This window comes from Palaemon carinicauda, chromosome 22, assembly GCF_036898095.1.
Source record: "Palaemon carinicauda isolate YSFRI2023 chromosome 22, ASM3689809v2, whole genome shotgun sequence".
Classification (NCBI taxonomy): domain Eukaryota; kingdom Metazoa; phylum Arthropoda; class Malacostraca; order Decapoda; family Palaemonidae; genus Palaemon; species Palaemon carinicauda.
The window spans coordinates 6,572,355-6,584,854 of NC_090746.1; positions in this window are offsets into that span (position 1 = coordinate 6,572,355).

The following is a 12,500-nucleotide window of genomic DNA, read 5'->3' on the forward strand; positions in this document are numbered from 1 at the left end:
TGACCTCGACCTTTGACCTTAACATATATTAATTGGAGTGGATTTTCATACACTCAAATATGAACCTAGTTTGAAGTCTCTGGGACAACGATGTCCAACTCTTGACTGATTATGTGGATTTGACATTTTGCTTGACCGTGATCTTGACCTTTGACCTTGAGCTTCCATAATTTAATTGTTTCCAGATTTTTACATAAAAGTTAATCCATGCAAGTTTCATTACTTTACGAATAAAATTGTGGCCAGAAAGCTATTCACAAACATATACTCTCTCACACACAAAAACAGTGGGGGGGGGGGGTTGTAAAACGTAACTTCCTTCCAACTTCGTTGGCGGAGGTAATAATTGTGTTAGGCATAAAAAGAAATACGGATCTATTTAATCTTTTTTTTCCGAGAGGAGAAAAGTTATAGTACTAGTAATGATGATGATACTGATAACTTACTATTTGTATTATAATTATTGTTTTTGTTGTAGTTGTTGATTTCTAGATATCGATTGCTTAATAATAGCTATCTATTTTAGTGACTATGCTAGTTTAAAGTTGCAATTAAAAAGTTATTGCATTACCTGAGAAGGTTATGCTTCTAGTTTCGTTTATTTCAGTCCTCTTTTCTGTCTTTTTGTCTGACTGTTGGCAAAAAAAAAAAAAAAAAAGAAAAGTCACCCATCAAGGTAACAGTCACCGATTTAAGGCAGTTTAAAATATTCATAGTCGGCTAGAAAAAAATTTATATTACTATTATTATTATTATTATTATTATTATTATTATTATTATTATTAACCAAGCTACAACCCTAGTTGGAAAAGCAAGATGCTATAAGCGCAAGGGCTCCAATAGGGAAAAATAGCCCAGTGAGGAAAGGAAATAAGGAAATAAATAAATGATGGGCACAAGCTAACAGTAAATCATTCTAAAAACAGTAACAACGTCAAAATAGATATGTCATCTATAAACTATAAAAAGACTCATGTCTTTAGATACTGACAAATCATATTCGATGATTCCATGATGAATATAGTTACTAGGTTAAATTCTTAATTTTTTCCAAATATTTGTTTGTAATATCCTTTTTATTTTGACTAATCATAAAAGTTATTCCATCATAAATCTGCTCTGTTTATTAGCACTTAAAGGTTGAAGGTTTACTTGCTTCATAGCTGAGTAAGTAATTTTCTTTTCGTTATTATCTGTGAATTAGGTTTATCTGCTGAGTCATCAGCAGCCATTGCCTGGCCCTCCTTGGTCCTGGCTTAGGTGGAGAGGGGGCTTGGGCGCTGATCATACGTAGATATGGTCAGTCTTTAAGATATTGTCCTGCTTGCGAAGCAATGTCACTGTCCCTTGCCTCTGCCATTCATGAGTGGCCTTTAAACCTTTAACCTTTATTTATTTTAATGATTAAGTTTACAAAATTTGATGTCTATTGGTCGAAGATGTTGCCAGAGAACACGTTGCAGCTTTTAATCAAAATACGTTCATGCGTTAGATTTTGACGAAGACTTGGCGGAAGTATGCTCTCTAGTAAGTGCTCTAGTGTTCTAGTCATAGAGTGCTTTATTCTAGTTTCTCGGAGAATGATCTGCTAGATGATATACTAATTGTCGCAAAGAATGCTTGGCGAAATAAGTGATATATGCTCAATTTGAATTTCTTTTCTGATTCTTGCATAAATTTCGAAGTACAGTGAATGATAATCCTTTCCCCTTTTTCCTGAAATGCAATAGATTTTCATGAGGCAAAAATTGAAGGCATCATTTTTGAATAGCTACTCCTAGCGATGATTAATATAGAATATTGAAAGGAGGAATAAATTTGCTCAAAAGCGATCGAATCTCATCCATAAGGGCTTAATCCATTTCCTGATTTTATCAGGAAGAAACAAATTCAACCATTTATTGAACTTCATGGCGTTCAAAGCGCTTCCTTTCTTATACAACCTTACAGCGCCATGTCCTCTCGTAAATGCAAAGTAGTCTCGCTTGATTATAGGGCAAGTTTTGCTCGACCACACTTTTACCTTATGTGTTCTTGTGAATAATTCTTCAGACGCCCAGAGGGACGTTTTCAAGACTAACTTCCTTCTTCCCTTGTAACAGCTAAAAAAAAAGACGTTTTCTTCCGGTGTCTACAGTATCACTACAGAGTTATTCTCCAGGTTCAGTTCTCTTATGAGAAAATTTCTGCTTCTGTTAATGGACATTTTTCTTTAGTTGTTGTGTAGAAACAATGCATTCTCTTAATATGAGCTAGCTATACCCTATCATTGCCATTTTACGCATTTTATCCTTTTCATATATCCTATGGCCTTATTTGAAACTCATGTGTTTTATTTCTTGTTCTATTTCTTTGTGAAAGTCAAAATTGTCATGAAAATAGGAAGACTTAAAACATATGTAGGGTTGTGGTAGCCGATGTGGTAACGTCCCTGACTAGTGATCGCCAGACTGGGGTACGAGTCCCTCTCAAACTCGTTAGTTCCTTTGATCGCTCCAATCTCACCATACTTGTGAGCTAAGGATAGGGTGGTGGGTTTGGGGGAGCCTATAGGTCTATCTACTGAGTCATCAGCAGCCACTGCCTGGCCCTCCTGGGTCCTAGCTTGGATGGAGAGGGGCTTGTGGGCTGATCATATGTATAAATGGTCAGTCTCTAGAGCGTTGTCCTGCCTGCTAGAGCAATGTCACTGTGCCTTGCATCTGCCATTCACGAGCTGCCTTTAAACCAATAAACAAGGTAATCAGCGTTGTGTGCTGCTGACCTTACTTAGAGTTAGTCACAAAAAACTATACTTGCCAAGCCTGCCACTTGCCTACCAAGCCCATGGGAAATTGCAAAATAATCTTACGTTCTCATCACGCTAAAATACTTGTCAATGTTAAGGTATCCGTTCTAAGGAATACAAGGATATCAGGACTTCTCGTATGTGTGAGATTTCATTGCCATTTTTTTTATTTAAGTACTTTACTTTAAGGGCTGCTTATCTGGTCCTTTACAGCAGGGGAACCCTACTCTCTACAGCACCTCCACGGTTGTTTTATGGTGTTCATTCGCGAGCATTTAACATTTCACAATGTGTGTTGTTCGCTTACTGTTTGATCATCCCTGTCAAAACACTCGCAGAATAAGAAAGTCTTCAGTTTCCACTTGAAAGCCTTAATATCTTCAATTATTCGGATGTCTCGTGGGAGCCTATTATATTATCTCGGGGCCGCATATTTAAAGGCTCTAGAGCCTACAGTAGACATGTATCTAGGTTCGGATCGTTTGAAACCATCTGTAAACACAGACAAATCTTATGCCGTGTCGGCTAAGTTCTAAACATGAATTAGGTTTTCCAATGAATAGCTATACATATTTATCCTATGATCTATAAGAAAAATATATCTTTCGTAAATAAACTTTTCTGTAAGACAGTATACATTTTATAAAACATTGCTAACATTTTAGAAGGGCAGATTACCCTTGAAAATATGAACAGAGTAATGGCCTTAAACTTTATGAGGCTGCAGGGATATAAAAACGAGTCTGATTGACTACCATTATGACTCGCTCTGATAATGAAAAACATATAAATTTAAATTCCATCCCTAAAGTGGCTGTACAGTATATTGGATTCATAACTCAAAGAAGTATTCAAGATGATACTTTAAGATGACATATGTTTTAATATCCTTAACTGTAAGAGAACGGCTTTGCCTAATTCAAAGTATTATTATTATTATTATTATTATTATTATTATTATTATTATTATTATTATTATTATTATTACAGGCTAAGCTACAATCCTAGTTGAAAAGCAAGTTGTTACGAGTCCAAGGGCTCCTATAAAAAAAGTAGCCCAGTGAGGAAAGGTAACAAATAGATAAGTAAACTGCAAGAGAATCAATCAATAATCAAAATAAGATATCTAAGAACAGTAACAACATAAAATTAGATTTTTCATATATGAACTATAAAGGCTTAAAAAAAAATAACTAGAGGAAGAGAAATAAGATAGAATAGCATGTCCAAGTGTACCCTCAAGCAAGAAAACTTTAACCCAAGACAGTGGAAGGCCATAGTACAGAGGCTATGGCCCTACCCAAGATTAGAAAACATTGGCTTAATTTTGGACTGTCCTTCTCCTAGTATATGTATTTTTACGTGAAATTTTATACTCAAGCATTGATAATTCATTGATTTTAATCTATAAAATCTAGAATTTCATCAATGGGAAACTCTGTTGTTAGTCTTGCTCTCTTCCGTTCTAAACTCTAAGCAGCTTTCTAAATTTTATACTTGAACATTCTAACTTTCATTTAATGATTCCTGGAGTTTAGACAGACACGGCAGAGAAGGAGTTTCTACTTCCGCTAATCCAAATATGGCGGAGTACCTCCGAGACTTACCTGCACTTCCTCGGACCTGTCTAACTGGTTTATAGATGTTTGTTTTTAGGGCCAACGTCTTCAGAAAACTAGACCATTCGGTGTGCATAAAAAAAAAAAAAATAATACCATGTCTCAGTTCTCTGCAGATGAAACGAAAGTGTTCAGGCAGTAACCGCTAAGTAAAAGTTGTGGCTACGTACGCACGCACACACGTACTTGTTGTTTTGTTTACTAGTAAAAGACAACACGAAACATAGGGATCAAATACCTCGCTCTGAATATTTAGTGTCATTCGTACCAAACACTGTATTATTATTATTATTATTATTATTATTATTATTATTATTATTATTATTATTATTAGTAGTAGAAGTAGTAGTAGTAGTATTACTTGCAAAGCTATAACCCCAGTGAGAAAAGCAGGATGCTATAAGCCCAAGGGCTCCAACAGGGAAATCAGCCCAGTGAGGAAAGGAAATAAGGACATAAACTACAAGAGAAGTTAACAACACCAAAACCAATCTTTCATATATAAACTATAAGAAACTTTAACAAAACAAGAGGAAGAGAAACACGATAGAATAGAGTGCCCGAGTGTACCCGCAAGCAAGAGAACTTTAACCCAAGACAGTGGAAGACCATGGTACAAAGGCTATGGCACGGCTACTTTTCGATTCTCATCATCAAGCAATTTCCAGAAAACATGTGTTATAGGACTACTGATATATATCTTAGGTTTTCCAAAATTCCTTATAAGGGGAACTATTCTCTTATGCTGTATATTGCCTATGAAAATGGCGTCAGGTATATCCTTGCAAAAATCGAAATTATTTTAGCAAAGAGAAAATCTCACTGTTCACGACTTCCGTCACACAGGCAGTTCGAATTAATCCGGGAGGTGATATGTATATTTATATATATATATATATATATATATATATATATATATATATATATATATATTGTATATATACATATATATATGTATATATATATTTATATGTATATATGTATATTTATATATGTATGTATGTATATATATATGTATATATATATTTATATGTATATATGTATATTTATATATGTATGTATGTATATATATATATATATATATATATATATATATATATATATTTATAAATGTATGTATATATATATATATATATATATATATATATATATATATATAAAATCTAATCGATAAAAATAAGTTACAGATTAAAACCTATGATAAAGAGATATTTAAACTTTATCTATTAAACCCTTGATACTTAAAAACATTAAAATCTTAAAACAGAATAATATTCAGAATCTGATAGAATGTCAGATAACGATTCCTGACACAAATATAAACCTCTATGTCTTTTATAAACAGTACATTCACAAAATATGTGTAAAATAGTGTCACACTCTGTGTACTTGTATGTTAAAATAACTTCACTCCTCTTATCCTTCTCCACTTAAAGCAAAATAATTTCCAAAATATGGATCATTTGAATGAAAAGTTAAAAAAAGAAGAGTTGAACTATAGGTTGAAATATTATTATTATTACTAATAGCTAAGCTACAACCCTAGTTGGAAAAGCAGGATGCCATAAGCCCAATGGCTCCAACAAGGAAAGTAGCCCAGTGAGGAAAGGGAATAAGGAAACTACGAGAAAGTAACTAGGCAAAATAATTTATGCAACTTGAGTGTAGTTTGTTTTCTTGTAAATCTACTGCGTATAATTGTAAAGTATTGAAATATTGTTGTGACCATCCAATTATACGAAGATATCAAATCTCTTCATGTTCAAGACGAATGCCGATAGAATGTACACAAAATTAGGTTCCCCTAATCCAATTTGTCTTTCCTTAGCTATTCTTATTTTATGTAACCGAAGCAAATTGGCAGTATAGAGTAGAATTTAAAACATTAAAGAAAGAAAAAAAAAGCATGGTAGGAATTTAGCTGGAACTAAAAAGAATAGAAAGTTGAGATGGGTCTGTCTTAATTGGACATTTTGTATTAGAAATTCCTCTTTATTTTATGACTACTTGAGCCATACAAGAGCATAAGAAATTAGTTTCTGTGAGGTGAACAAATTTCATTTATGACTTTCTGAATTTGAACTGATTTGAGAGAGAGAGAGAGAGAGAGAGAGAGAGAGAGAGAGAGAGAGAGAGAGAGAGAGAGAGAGAGATTCGTAGATTATTATCCAGATAGTAACTACCTCTTTCAACGAAGTTGGAAGGAGGTTATATTTAACCCATTGTTTGTGTGTGTGTCTGTTTGTGAACAGCCTTCTGGCCACAATTTTAATTGTAGAGTAATTAGAATCATTAAATGTTAGAAGGTCAAGCAAAATGTCCAATAGGCTACACGTAATCAACTATAAGTTTGGACATCGTTGTCACAGAGAATTCAAACTTGGTTCATATTTGAGCGTATGAAAATCCACTCCTATTAATACATGGTAATGTCAAACATCAAGGTCGAGAAATAAGCTGCCGCGGCGGAGGTTTGCACTCTAATGAGTGCCCCTCTAGTTTGCAATTGCATTCACATTTGCAATACCTTACGTTTTACTATCCATAGTAGCGTATGCTATAATCGTGATATCAATATTGGCTGTCGGCAATCACATTATCATATAGCTATGTATTTTTATCATCATCATTACAATTTGCACTTATTCGGGAGGTAATATTAATATAAATAAATAACACGAGCTTAAATAGATTTTCTTACTCTTTTAAATATTTACTAGTATTACTACAGTAGGTATAGACACCGACTACTCGGACGTGAATAAGCACACGCCTTCACACGAACACGCGCATATATATGTATATATATATATATATATATATATATATATATATGTATGTGTATATATGTATGTATGTATATATATATATATATATATATATATATATATATATATATATATATATATATATATGCATGTATATGTATGTATGTGTGATTGCATGGTGTGTGTTTGTACGTATACATGTGTGAGCTACATTGTGCGTATGGGATGTCTACCATATATGGAGGAGCTAGCTGATGATATGGAAGTTCTCTGCACTTTTGAGTTTCATTCTTGATTCAGATATAAAGGGACGATTTCGGCAGTGATTAAGGACTGTTTCATCTATGATTGGAGATCTTATTTCTCCTCAATGAACGTTAATCCAAGTTTAAGATCAGCTACTTGATGTGATTCTCTCTCTCTCTCTCTCTCTCTCTCTCTCTCTCTCTCTCTCTCTCTCTCTCCTCTCTCTCTCTCTCTCTCTCTCTCTCCACAATGTTCAAGGGCTACCTGGCTACATTCTAAGTTAAGAAAAGAGTAAGAGAAAAGAAGTAGAAATTCATTATTACAACAACTGCAAAGGTCACGAAGCACTGGGGGGACACACACACACACACACACACACACACACGTTGATGGATGACAAAGATGATGGAAAAGAAGAAACATGAAAGAATTGCATAGAAAAAGAAAGAAAAGAGAATATAATGGGCATACGAGAGATTGATTAAAGGAATGGAAAAATGCCAAGACGAACATAAACGGAAGAAATACACGCACATAATGCGTACGGACATAATAATGAGAAAAAACTGGTCAAAATCTAGTTTCCACTCGATCTTTCGTCAATCATTTCCTCTTCTTTCTTTTGGACAGGACAAGGTAGACGAGCAAGGACGTTAGTTTCTCTTCCTGCTTCCACTCTCTCTCTCTCTCTCTCTCTCTCTCTCTCTCTCTCTCTCTCTCTCTCTCTCTCTCTCTCTCTCTCTCTCTCTCTCTCTCTCAATATACATTGAAGAGAAGAAGCAGAAGATTTAATTCTATTATTTTTGAGGAACCAAATTTAATAAAATTTTTAATCAGTAATATTCATGTAAAAGTAATAGGCAATTGTTACACTATCTGGCTTAGCATTATTTTAAACAGGAATCTATTAGTCATTACTAATACATATATACATATATATAGATATATATATATATATATATATATATATATATATATATATATATATATAAGTTTATATATATACATATATATATATGTATAATATATGTTTATATATATACATATATGTCTATATATATATATATATATATATATATATATATATATATATGTTTATATATACATACATATATGTTTATATATATGTATATATATATATATATATATATATATATATATATATATATATATATTTATTTATTTATATATGTAAACCATAGTTAATGCTTCCACTTTGTCTTGCAAAAAGGAGATGATCATTCTCTCTCTCTCTCTCTCTCTCTCTCTCTCTCTCTCTCTCTCTCTCTCTCTCTCTCTCTCTCTCTCTCTCTCTCTCTCAGATGTAACCTTACTTCTCCGAGTTTTTCAGAGAACTGGAAATGGAATAAATTTTATGGTGCTCATTGATATTAAATCAGAAAGAGGAGAATATAGTGGTATGGATAAGGAATAAGATACACATAAAGGCTTCAAAGTATATATATTATTATAGGAAATACATTCAGCTATACTGTGTATATACTCATATGTATATTTACACATTATTTTAATGTTTTTGCTCTTAAGCTTCTCTTGTAGTTTATCTTTTTATTTACTTTGCTCACTGGGCTATTTTCCCTGTTGGAGCAAGTAATAATAATAATGTTTTATATATATATATATATATATATATATATATATATATATACACACTTTATATATACACACTATATACATGTATATACATATGCATGTATAGACATATGTAAATATATATATTATATATATATATATATATATATATATATATATCTATATATATATATATATATATATATATATATATATATATATATATATATATACTGTATATATATACATATATATATATATATATATATATATATATATATACATATATATATATATATATATATATATATATATATATATATATAATATATATATATTTGTATATATATAGTCTATATAGTTATATGTATGTATATATACGTATACATGTACGTATATATGCATGTGTCATGTACGTATACAAATCCCTATGGATGCAAACGATAGTGCAACATTGGCCATTCAACCTATGTAACTGATAAAAGCTGCCATGTAAGGGAACAGCATTATATATTTGGAAGAGGCATAAAATGCAATGCTTCATACTTAATAAAGGGATAAGTTCATTACATTTATAAGTCTAGAAAAGGCCTCAGGGGAATTCAAGCGTGAGTGTATGGACGAGGTTTTGAAATTAATGGTGAAAGTGGCAGATATTCATGATTATTATTATTTTTGGCTTAGGATATTATTATTATTATTATTATAATCAAAATAGTTACAAATATTATAATTAAGATTATTGCAATTATTATTATTATTATTATTATTATTATTATTATTATCATTATTATTACTATTATTATTATTATTATTATTATTATTATTATTATTATTAATATTATTATCAAAATAAGTATAATTCTAATTATTAGTATTAGAATTATCATTATTTTTAAGATGATTGAAATCATTATTACTATCAAAATTATTATGATTAATAATATTAGTAAAATTATTGAAATTATTATTATTAAAATTATTAAGAATTTGATACTAATGAGACACAAGTATTCAATTAGACGAAAATAATATTAACGAATACTTGAATAATTCTACAAGTATTGTAAAAGGGTGAATAATATATATTTTTACGAACACATTATGCAGACTATGTTAAAGTGAACGATAAAGCTAAATTATAGGACATTAATGTAACTGGTAAGAAAGAATGTAAGAAGAGATTAATGAGCTAACTCTCCTTTATGGAAGTAATGTGGAGATGTTAATGTCAATGAGGTAAACAAGTTATACTGTTGAAATTAAGTATATAAATTGTCAAAGGATTTGCTAGGGTGAGTTATAGCCCATAGCCTCTGTACAGTGGTCTTCCACTGTCTTGAGTTTTCTTGCTTGAGGTTACACTCGGGCACACTATTCTTTCTTATTTCTCTTCCTCTTGTTTTGTTAAAGTTTTTACAGTTATATAGGAAATATTTATTTTAATGTTACTTTTCTTAAAATTTTTATTTTTCCATTTTTCCCTTCCCCACTGGGCTATTTTCCTTGTTGGGGCCCCTGGGCTTATAGCATCCTGCTTTTCCAACTAGGGTTATAGCTTAGCAAGTAGTAATGATAATAATAACAATATGTGGAAATGCATAGAAAAGACGGGAAAACAGCATAGATAAAAGAATTGATCAGGGCATTTTGAGATAGCAAAAAGAATGCATAGTTCAGAAGTGATAAGAGATAGGAAGAAATATCAAGTGAATATGAGTAAAATATGTTGTGAATGACGCGATGAGTAAGGGAGTTCGACGAGATACTCATGAGTGTTTTATCTGTATGGTGAAGGAAGTGACTAATGTTGGGTTACTTTTCACTTGGACTCCTAAAAGTTAGTCCTTGACGGTTGTATACACACACACGTGTATATATATATATATATATATATATATATATATGCATATATATATTATATATATATATATATGTGTGTGTGTGCATAAATATTTATATATATATGTATTTATATACATATAGTATATATATATATATATATATATATATATGTGTGTGTGTGCATAAATATTTATATATATATGTATTTATATACATATAGTATATATATATATATATATATATATATATATATATATATGTATATATGTATATATATATATATACAATATATATATATATATAGTATATATATAATATATATACATACAGTATATATATACAATATATATATATATATATAGTATATATATATAATATATATACATACAGTATGCACACCTGTTTTAAAGTTTTTTGTAATATATATATATATATATATATATATATATATATATATATTTATATATGTATGTATATATATCATATATATGTACTGTATATATGTTTATGTATATACATTATAAATATATATAACACAAAAAAACAACTTTGATTTATGAAATATATTTTCATATAAAAAAAGAATTATTCCTTATCAAGAATATCAAGAATCTTATTAAAGCCAAAACAATATCGTACAAGCGCAACTTCTACTTTTTTATTTTTTATTTTTTTATTTTTTGCGAATAATTCATAATTTATTAATCTATGTAATATAGCAAATAGGCCTAAGCTAGCATTGAGGCATATTTTTCCCGAAGGTTTTGAATTCGAGAAATTTCTCTTTGGTGGTTGAACAAAGCACTTGCTCTTGTGCATAAATTGCTTTTATGATTGCCATTGGAGGTCAAAGGAAATATTGATGCCAAGGCGCTCAGAGCTCACGAGGTTATTTTTATTCTTATTCGACTTCTACTTGTAATGTCTGATTCTAATATTTTTGGAAAGTTCTTCATAAAACCGTATGATATTGCTCTATATGTTTAGAGTATACTTTATGTATCTTTATCCCTTTACACATACACACACATTTATATATGTGTATATATATATATATATGTATATATATATATATATATATATATATATATATATATATATATATATGAATACTGTAATGGCCCTTTGTAAGCATTCCACAACAAAATTGCGCAATGCTTATATATATATACTGTATATATATATATATATATATATATATATATATATATATATATATATATATATACTATATATATACATTATATATATATATATATATATATATATATATATATATATATATATATATATATATATATATATATATATATATATATATAGTTACAACCAGCTTGGCTGAGTGGTTACAAGACATTTCAACACATTTATTTAGTAGGCCTGTGGATCATTTCTGACCTAGCATAAACTAGCCAAACCAGCTGTAAACGATTAAACCAGCATATGTTGGGTCACGGTAAACGACGAGGCATAAGCGATTTTATCTCCGAGAAGTTGTTAAGGATGTTGAAGTGTGTACGGCTCTGACGTGTGAGAATACGTTCCCGTATGGATGATATTTTGACTTTACACATATAATTCTATATCAAATATTAACCTTCAAATAACACGTATACTTATTATGATATCTTAACTGTACAC